Raw genomic sequence first — 9838 nt, 5'->3', positions numbered from 1 at the left:
GATATGAAGTCAGAACACACATGGATGTTACCATTTACTGACTGCAATTCTCAGAGTTTGCCACTGAATTTCCACGGGCAAAAAATGTGAGAGTAACACACCAAATATAAGAGTCCAAACTCTGGCCAGTCTGTGGATAGCCCTACAGCTGAGAGTTATGTCAACCACATAACACTGTCAGACGTAAAATCATGCAGAGCAGCTATAACCACACAAACCCTGTCAAACTAGCATTACTTCAGCTGTATAACAGCAATACTTACATTGTGTCCTTATGTCTGTAAAATTCTCCCCCAGTTTGTTGGGCTGTCTCCACAGTGTTTGTTGTAAGAGGTATTTCCAACTACCCTCTGTGATGCTGTTTGTCACACACCTCCGTGAAGTTCTCCTCACAGGCAAGGAAAAGGGGGAATGCCCACATGAAGTATTCAGTTATAGGAGTGTGTTTCCATGCTTTTGGGTATAGGAATGATACCACAGCTATTTTACGTGCAATTAGCAAGTGGGGAACTCCACTTGGTGCACAGACCATCAGTTGCTCATGAGCATTAACTACAAAAGGCAAGCTGCTGCCTATGCAAAACAGATTTATACCCTACATCTGTCTCATTGAGACAGACACACACACACACACACACACACACACACACACACTGAAAGTGAAGGATTATACCAACCTAACCGAAAAAAAAAAAACGGTATGTCAAACAATTAAGCATGTAATGGAATCTAGTAGGGGGATGTAAACATGGAAAATAGGAAGTTCAACAAATATTATGTCTCAACAACACTTCCTGTACTGATATATTGGTGATCAGAACCTATGGCCATAGCATCTGTGTCTGTCTGCAGTGACATAGAACACAGCTCAGGGCCCTGAGTCACCCCAGGAAAGCATGGCTCACATATGACCACTACTGGAGTGTGTGTTGAACAATACTGACTGTGACACTGCTAGGCCAGCTACTGGGATGTCGCATATGTTAATTGTGAATACAACTATGATTTGTCTCAGAAATGTGATGGACCTATACAGGGTAATTACATACTGAAATACTGTCACAACTGTGTGTGTGTTGAACTGCATGTGTTATACTGACCTTATACCATTCAACTGCCCACTGTTATACACACTGACCATATGTGTGCCTCATATTTGTAGTTATTTCATCAAGAGTTGTGTTATGTCTGGCAAATAATTGGAAACCTGTGAACACTGACATTGCAACATCACCTTCTCTTTCTTTTGGCTGTTCCCATTAGGGGTCACCACAGCAGATCATCTGTCTGCATATCTTCCAGTCCTCCGCATCTTGCTGTGTCACACCAACCACCTGCATGTCAGCTATCACCACATGTATACACCTTATCTCAGGTCTTCCTCTTTTCCTCTTATCTAGTAGCCTCATCCTTTCCCAAATATACTAAGCATACCTCCTGATCACATGTTCAAACCAACATAATCCTGCCACTCTCTGGCTTTGTCCCCAAGCTGTCCAACCTGGGCTGACCCCTAACATACATATTCGTAATTCTGTCCACCCTCGTCACACCCAGTGCAAATCTTAACATCATTAACTCTGCTACATCCAGCTCTGACTCCTGCCTTTTTTCAATGCCAGTGTCTCCAACCTATATAACATAGCTGTCTCACTACCCTCTTGTAGACCTTTCCTATCATTCTTAATGGTACTCGTCTGTCACAAATCACTCCTGACACTCTTCTCCGCCACCCACATCATGCCTGTACTATCTTCTTCACCTCTCCCCCACACTCGTCATTACTCTGAACTGTTGTTCCCAAGTATTTAAACCTACCCACCTTTGCAAACTGTACTCCCTGCATCCTCACCATTTCTCTATCCTCCCTCCCATTCACACACATATATTCAGTCTTAGTCCTGCTGACTATAATTGCTCCCCTCTCTAGACCATACCTCCACCTCCCCAGGGTCTCCTCAACCTGTTCCCTACTCTCATTACAGACCACAATGTAATCTACAAACAGCACAGTCTGTGGGGACGTCTGTCTGATCATGTGTGTCGACCTGTCCATCACCACTGCAAATAAGAAAGGGCTCATAGCTAATCCCTGATGTAGTCCCACCTCCACCTTAAATGCACCTGTCACAACAAATGCAGAACTCATCGCTCTCACATTAGCCTTGTACATATCCTGTAGCATTCTTACAGATTCCTCCACCACTCCTGGCCTCCTCATACAATACCACAACTCCTCCCTAGGCATCCTGTCATATGTTGTCTCTAAATCCACAAAGACACAATGCAACTACTTCTGACCTATGTACATCTCCATCAACACTCTCAGAGCAAATATCGCATCTGTACTGCTCTTTCCTGGCAGGAAGCCATATGGCTGATCAGTAATCCTCACCTCCCTTCTTAACCTAGCTTCCACCACCCTTTACCATTACCTCATGCTGTGACTGATCAATGTTATGCCTCTGTAGTTACTACAGCTCTGCACATCACCCTTATTCTCATAATCAGCATCCAAACACATTTTCTCCACTCCTCATGCATCCTCTCATTTTCCAAGATTACAGTAAACAATCCGGTTAAAAAGACCACTGCCATTTCTCCTAAACACTTCCATGCTTCCACAGGTATATCATCTGGACCAATAGCCTTTCCATTCTTAAACCTCTTCATAGCTATCCATACTTCTTCCTTGATAATCTGTTGCACCTCCTGATTCACCATACCCACATCATCCAACTATTCTCTCTCTCATTCTCTTCATTCAACAGCCCATCAAAATACTGTTTCCATCTGCTCTACACACACTCCTCACTTTTGATACATTTCCACCATTGTCCTTCATCAGGCTTATTTGCTGCACATCCTTCCTAGCTCCGTGCCTCTGTCCAGCCAATTGGTAACCGGTCCTATTCTCCATCCTTGGTGTCCAGCCTTACATACAACCCTTCAGATACCAAGTCCTCAGCCTTTGCCACCACTCTCTTTGCCATGCACCCCATATCCTTATACTCCTGTCTACTTTCTTCTTCAGTCTGACAATCCCACTACTCCTTCACCAACCTTTTTCTCTGTATACTCCCCTGTACTTCCTCATTCCACCACCAGGTCTCCTTGTCCTCCTTCCTCTGTGCAGATGTCACACCAAGCCCTATTCTACTCATCTCCCTTACAAGCTCAGATCTAGTTACCCAGATATTTGCTAACTCTTCACTGCCACCCACTGCCCATCTTAACTCTTCCCTGAACTCAAACTCACAATCAGCCTTTCTCAGTATCCACCATTTGATCCATGGTGCTGCCCTCACACTCCTCCCCCTCTTCTTGATCACCAACATCATCACAAAGACCAACATTCCATGCTGCCTAACTACACATTCCCCCGTCACCACCTTACAATTTCCAATCCCCTTCAAACAGGGCCACCTGTACAGGAGATAATCCACCTGTGTGCATGTTCCTCCACTCTTGTATGTCACCCTATGCACCTTGGTCTTGTAAAATGTACGCATTCACCACAGCCATGTCCAACCTATTTTGAAAACTCCACCAGCATCTCACTTACATTCCTTTGCTTAACACCATACCTACCCATCACTTCTGCATCCCCTTCACCAACATGCCCATTAAAATCTGCTCCAATCACCACTCTCTCACCCTTTGGTACGCTCATCACCACTTCATCCAACCACTCATCCATCACACACACAATTAGTGGATCATATGCACTAACAACTGTCATCATTAAACCATCAATTTCCAGCCTCCTAAACATCACTCTACCCAACATTCTTATCACCTACACAAACACTCTTGGCATAATGTTCCTTCAGGTTAATCCCTACACCAGTTCCCCTCCCATAGACACCATGATTAAACTATTTGTACCCGACTCCGATACACACAGCTGTTGCACCCCTTCCATCTGGTCTGTGGCGCACACAATATATCCACCTTTCCTCTGTGCATCATATCAGCTAGCTCTGTCCCCATACCAGTCATACTCAAAACATTAACAGTTCCTACCCTCACTACCACACTCTTAGCCTTTCTCCACTCTGCCATATGAGCATCAGACATCCTCCAGGGTATATCTGTGAATGCAAAGGTTACTGTACTATCAAATGATATACGTGTGTTACAGCAATATGAAGAAAGTGTCACTAAATTTGGTCCATAGCCCACCATGTATGTGCGGTGTTCTCCAGATGTCCTGCCCTAACAGGTTGACATGAATGACTGAGCAGCAAGAGTGTAATTACAGTGTGCTATACTGACATAGAAGAGAAATGTATAGCATTTATTACTTGTGCATATGTATGTATGGGTAGGTGTACCTGGCTGCTTCATAACAACTGACATGGGATGCAAAACATCAGGTAAATAAGCAGTACATGTACACGTGTGTAATCTTAGTTTCTGTGCATCCAACAGTGTTACACTTCTGCAGCTAATGGTTGTTGCATTGCCCTGTCACAGACATGGGTACTAGAATAAGCATGAGTATCACGTTGAAATTGGAGAGGTGTCCAACTGTGTTATGACCTTGTGTCCATGCCTACTATGCCTACTACAAACAGATATATGACCACCTACATAGCTGTATGGCCTCAGGAATACATTGCTTGTAAAATCTGTCTCCACCAAAGTAGAGTAATCCCCTTTGCTGGTCAGCAGCAATGCATAAAGCACATAATGGAATGCTATATTGGCTATACAGGGAAAAGTAGGATCACGCACCATCTGAGCAGCATGTCAATCTTTGTCTGAATCAGCATATTAGGTCACAAGTGGATTACTGTAAGGCTAACTATGAGTACAAATTGAACACATCCACTAAGGGCAATCACAGAGGCTCCAACCCAACCCACCCTGTAATGGTGATCAATCCCACCACATACACACACACCATAGCTACACCCAACCTGCTGCAGACAGGAGCCCTACAGCAATAGTGAAGGAGTTGCAGGAATCCCCGGCAAATACTGGGTGTGTACTACATGTGACAATCTTCTGTGGTCTCCATGTGTCTTGCCTATAGGGTAGGGTTGGAAGATGGCAGCAGTTTCTCACACCAAACAATATCCAGGCCTGGAGAAGGTCTGAAAACAATACATCAGGTCTCCAAAAATCAAGTGGGAAATGTGTTATGGTCATATGAGACCAATGTTGAACTCTTTGGCCACAATTCTGACAGGTTTGTATGGTGCAGTAACACTACTGCGTAACACCATACCACCTCCCCCATGGTGAAGCATGGTTGTGGCACTGTCCTGCTTTGAGGTTGCTGTTCACAAGCTGGAACTTGGGCTGTAGCCAAGTTGGAGGGGATTATGAACAGTTCCAAACACTGGTCCCTTGTGACTCCAGTCCTTCTAGTGTCTACCACATAGCTATGAATGGAGAGGAATTCCACCTTTCCACACAACAATGGCCCAAACCATACATCCAAATCAACAAAAGGATGACTTCACCAGAACACATGCAACATTCTGCACTGGCCCAGCCAGAGCTCACACCAATATCCAATAGAAAATATGCAGGTTGACCTAAAGAGGGCAGTGCACAGGAGATGCCCTTTGCAATCTGACATAGTTGGAGGTGTTTTGCAAGGGTGAGTGTACAAACATCGGCAAGTCAAGATGTAACATGCTGATAGACACCTTCCCAAGAGGACAGAATGCTGTGATTAAATCAAAAGGTGTTTTAGCAGAGTATTACTTTAAGGGTGTGCACACTCATGCAACCAGCCTACTGTACCCATTTCCTTTACCATATGTTACTCGTAACTGATGTGTATGTTCTTCAGTTGGATCGCACAGGTTGTATGTTATATGACATGAGGGAAATGTTATGACCTGATTTCTGAGGTCTCTTGTGATATATCACAAAATCCTGGCATGTTAACAGGGGTGTGTACACTTACTATATCCACTGTAAGTTTGGGAAGGTGTTTGAGTAACCACCTTTGTTTTAATATACATGTACTGCAGGTTATGCAGTCTGCACCTCAAATTACGACATTAATTAGTGGCACCATTCCACAGGTCATTCCAGTAATGTATCAGACAAGCACAGGAGTTATGCAGAACAGACCAAAAATATGAGCCAGACATCTAGACATTCATCAAAACTCTGTAGAGTTGGCAGGTATGTTCCATAGGAGTTGCCACAGAGCTATACAGAGGAATAGCAATAATGTTTATATGGGTGCAGTGTGTGCTATGTGAAGGCCCATCACCTGCTAACATGACTCGGGTATCCCAGAGGTGTATATTAGTAGTAACAGTAAGTAGAAAGGGCTGCACTGCATGATGCTGAGGGTCTGTCCAGATTGTGTATGTTATTGTCTGACTGTGTGTCGGGAATGGCCCCAGTTGGTTAATGTGAGGTCTGTGTAATGCCTTTGAGGCACCTCACCTGTGTGTGTGTGTGTGTGTGTGTGTGTGTGTGTGTGTGTGTACTAGCAAACCTTATAATGTGGGTAGTAATTTATATATGTTGTTTTTTTGCTCACAGGTGGGCATGGTGGCCGCAGTCCCTCTCACTCTGATTCTGATGTCAGTGTTTCTGCAGACTCTGACCATGATGATGCTCCTATTGTGGCACAGGTGGGGTTGTCAGGGTCTGAATCTGTGCCATCGGTTGGCATCCCCCTGTTGTCAACCCCATCCCCACACACAGTCACAATGCCCACACATACCCCGTCACCAGTGGCCACAGATAATAGACAGTTGGCGGGTGGTGTCATGGAACAGGCTAGTGTGGTGACTATGGCAAGTGAGGGTGCAGGCACTAGGCATAGCCAGAGTTCTGGCAAGGTCCCACTCAGGCAGATGGGCAGGGATGCTCAGAGGAGGAATGCAGCCCATCATGCCCCTTTTGCAGGTGCCATAGCAGCAGTCATCAGACACATGTTTTGGGACATCATGGAGGCACAGGCACATAATGAACATAACACCAGACATATATGCAGTGTCGTGGATGAGCACATCCCTGGTGTCCGTGGCAATATTCGTGAACTCACTGCAGCCATCCGAGAGGTCATGGATAGATGGTGGGGAGAGACCTTGGCACTCCTTGACCATGGAATATCTGTGCTTGAGCATTTGGTGGGGGATGGCCACATGGACATAGGGCAGAACCACGATCACCTGAGGGTCTACATGGCCAGGCACCATCATGTTCCCATACTGGCAGTACTACTAGTACTACTGAAGGGGTGAATACTGTTCTCTCTCTCACTCACACACACACACACACACACACACTTGCCAGTGTTGTGTTTGGAACCCCTACCCATCACGTTGTGGTACCACACTGTTGTGCAGTTATTGCAGGTGGCATAGGACTACTAGTGTGATGCATGTTACAAGGTACCTGTAAGGTGAATAACATCACGTATGGTAATGGTGGGTGTACTGGGTGTGACAGTACTCATAATAGTGTCACATACAAGTCTACACACTTACAACCACTGCTATACAAACCAATGCACACACATACACACACACACACACACACGCACACACACACACACCTGCCAGTACTGACATTAGCAGCCCTACCTATCTTGTTATTCATACCATACTGTTTGAAACTGTTGCACAGGGCTTATAGGGCTGAAGAGTATCTACAGATACCACTAAGATTGATGTGAACAGTGGACCTCATACAGTGGACCTAGGAATGTGTACTGGGAGTACCATGGAATAAAATGTTAAACCATGGCCATCTAATGGAACTAGTTCTCACACAGACACAATATACTCTTCTGACTCACACACACACACACACACACACACACACACACACACACACACACACACACATGTCAGGACTGAGATTAGAACCCCTACCTACCTATCTATGTATTACTTCAGTAGTATGCATTTATCACATGTGCCACAAAGCTTACAGGGTGAAAAGTGTCCCAAGGTACATGTAAGGTGAGCAACATCACCAGGCCTTGCAAAGTATGGCAATGGGAGATGTACTGGGTGAGAATGTACTCAATATACCTTACTTTATAGTTATACACACTTGCACACAGAATTACAGTCATACACACATTTGGCAGGACTGAGATTAGCAGGCCTGACTATCTTGTTAATCATTCCATATTGTCACATAGTTCCTGCATGCAGCATGGGCCTTATTGGCAGAAGAGTGTCAAGAGATACCTGTATGGTGGATGAAGACAGCAGGCCTTGTAAAGTGGACCTTGGGATGTGTACTCTGAGTACCATGGCCTAAAATTGTAAAACCCACCCACTCAATGGATATGGTCCTCACTCAAACAGAGGAAAGAGTTCACACACACACACACACACACTTGCCAAGACTCAGATTAAAATCCCTACCTATGTATTGGTACTACATTGTTGCAGATTTATTGCATGTGCCATGGAGCTTATAGGGTGACACTTGTCCAAAGGTACTTCTAAGGTGAGGGACCTCACCAGTCCTTACAAAGTATGGCAGTGGGTGATGTACTAGGTGAGAGAGGACACAAAATACTGTAACCTACGCATGTACATACTTACACACAAAACTACACACACACACAATTGTCAGGACTCAAATTAAAACCCCTACCTATGTAGTTATTAGTATTATTGTGTTATGCAGTTACCGCACGCACCACAGACCTTATAGGGTGAAGTGTCCCAAGGTACCTATATAGTGAATAACAGCAACAGAACTTGTAAGGTATGGCAATGGCAGTTGGACTGGGTGAGATGGGCCTCAAACTACTTTCACCCATGTTTACACACTTACAAACACCTTTATACACTAGTGCAGACGCACACATTTGCCAGGACTGAGATCCATCGGTTCATAGCTTCATAGGTGTGTACTACTAGGCAAATGGCTATGGAGGCTTTACAAGGCTAACCCATGGGAATACCCTGGCGTCATGCCACCTGATGATACTCCCCAGTGTGTCTACTGAGTGATCCCCAGGGTGGGTATTTCTATTCTCCATGCAGTCTTCCAGATTTATCTTGAAGAGGGCCAGTGATGTGCTCTGCTTGACATGTATGTGACATCTATTCCTTAGTGTGGCCAGTCTCTGGGTTGTGAAACTGACCCTCCAGCATGTCCTGTTGATTGTGAGGATTAGGTTGAGGTCTGTGAGGCATGTGGTGTGGACAGATTAGTTTCTTCAGATGTAGCATTCCTGACAGAGTTGGGTCAGACATGGCTGTGTAAGTAAGGCAGAGGTCACACCTAAGTAGCCAATATGAGACAGAGATTCATTGGAGTTATTGGAGTCTGTCCATATAGGGCAAGTGTGTAAGACCTAAGATCCTCTTTGTGGGGTACTTTTGCAGCCTCTCCTGTTGTTACAGGTGTCCAGTGGTGTACATGCCAAATAGGCCATTGTGCACATTGATTGGCCTAGTGAGGGGAGAGTACAGGGAGACACTGTCCTTTTACTTCCTGGATTAAAACCCTTTAGGAGAAGTGACACATAGACTGACTTTCTGAAGACAGTGGCACTGTGTTGGTCAACAGAGAGCTCACTGTCAACCTGTGTTCCCAGTTCTCTTATAACAACATCAGTGTTCAGTAGACTACCATCAATGTATTACTTTATGGGAACCATGTTGTACCCAAAGGGGATGGCAGAACATCCTCTGGTATTGAGCTAATGTCCAGGGTTCTGAGAACAGTTATAGGTCTCAGAGAGGCCTTTGTGAAGGATGTCAACATCACGGGGGGTGATTCATCTGCAAACGTTGTCAGCCAGGGTGCCTTCATATTCGGTTGGTCCTCAGAGTTGTGGATCCTGAACATGAGGGGACCCAGCTGCACACCCTGTGGGACTCCA

This window comes from Protopterus annectens, chromosome 6.part0 (assembly GCF_019279795.1).
Source record: "Protopterus annectens isolate FY-2018-M chromosome 6.part0, PAN1.0, whole genome shotgun sequence".
In the NCBI taxonomy this organism is placed as follows: domain Eukaryota; kingdom Metazoa; phylum Chordata; order Ceratodontiformes; family Protopteridae; genus Protopterus; species Protopterus annectens.
This window is presented reverse-complemented; position numbering follows the sequence as displayed.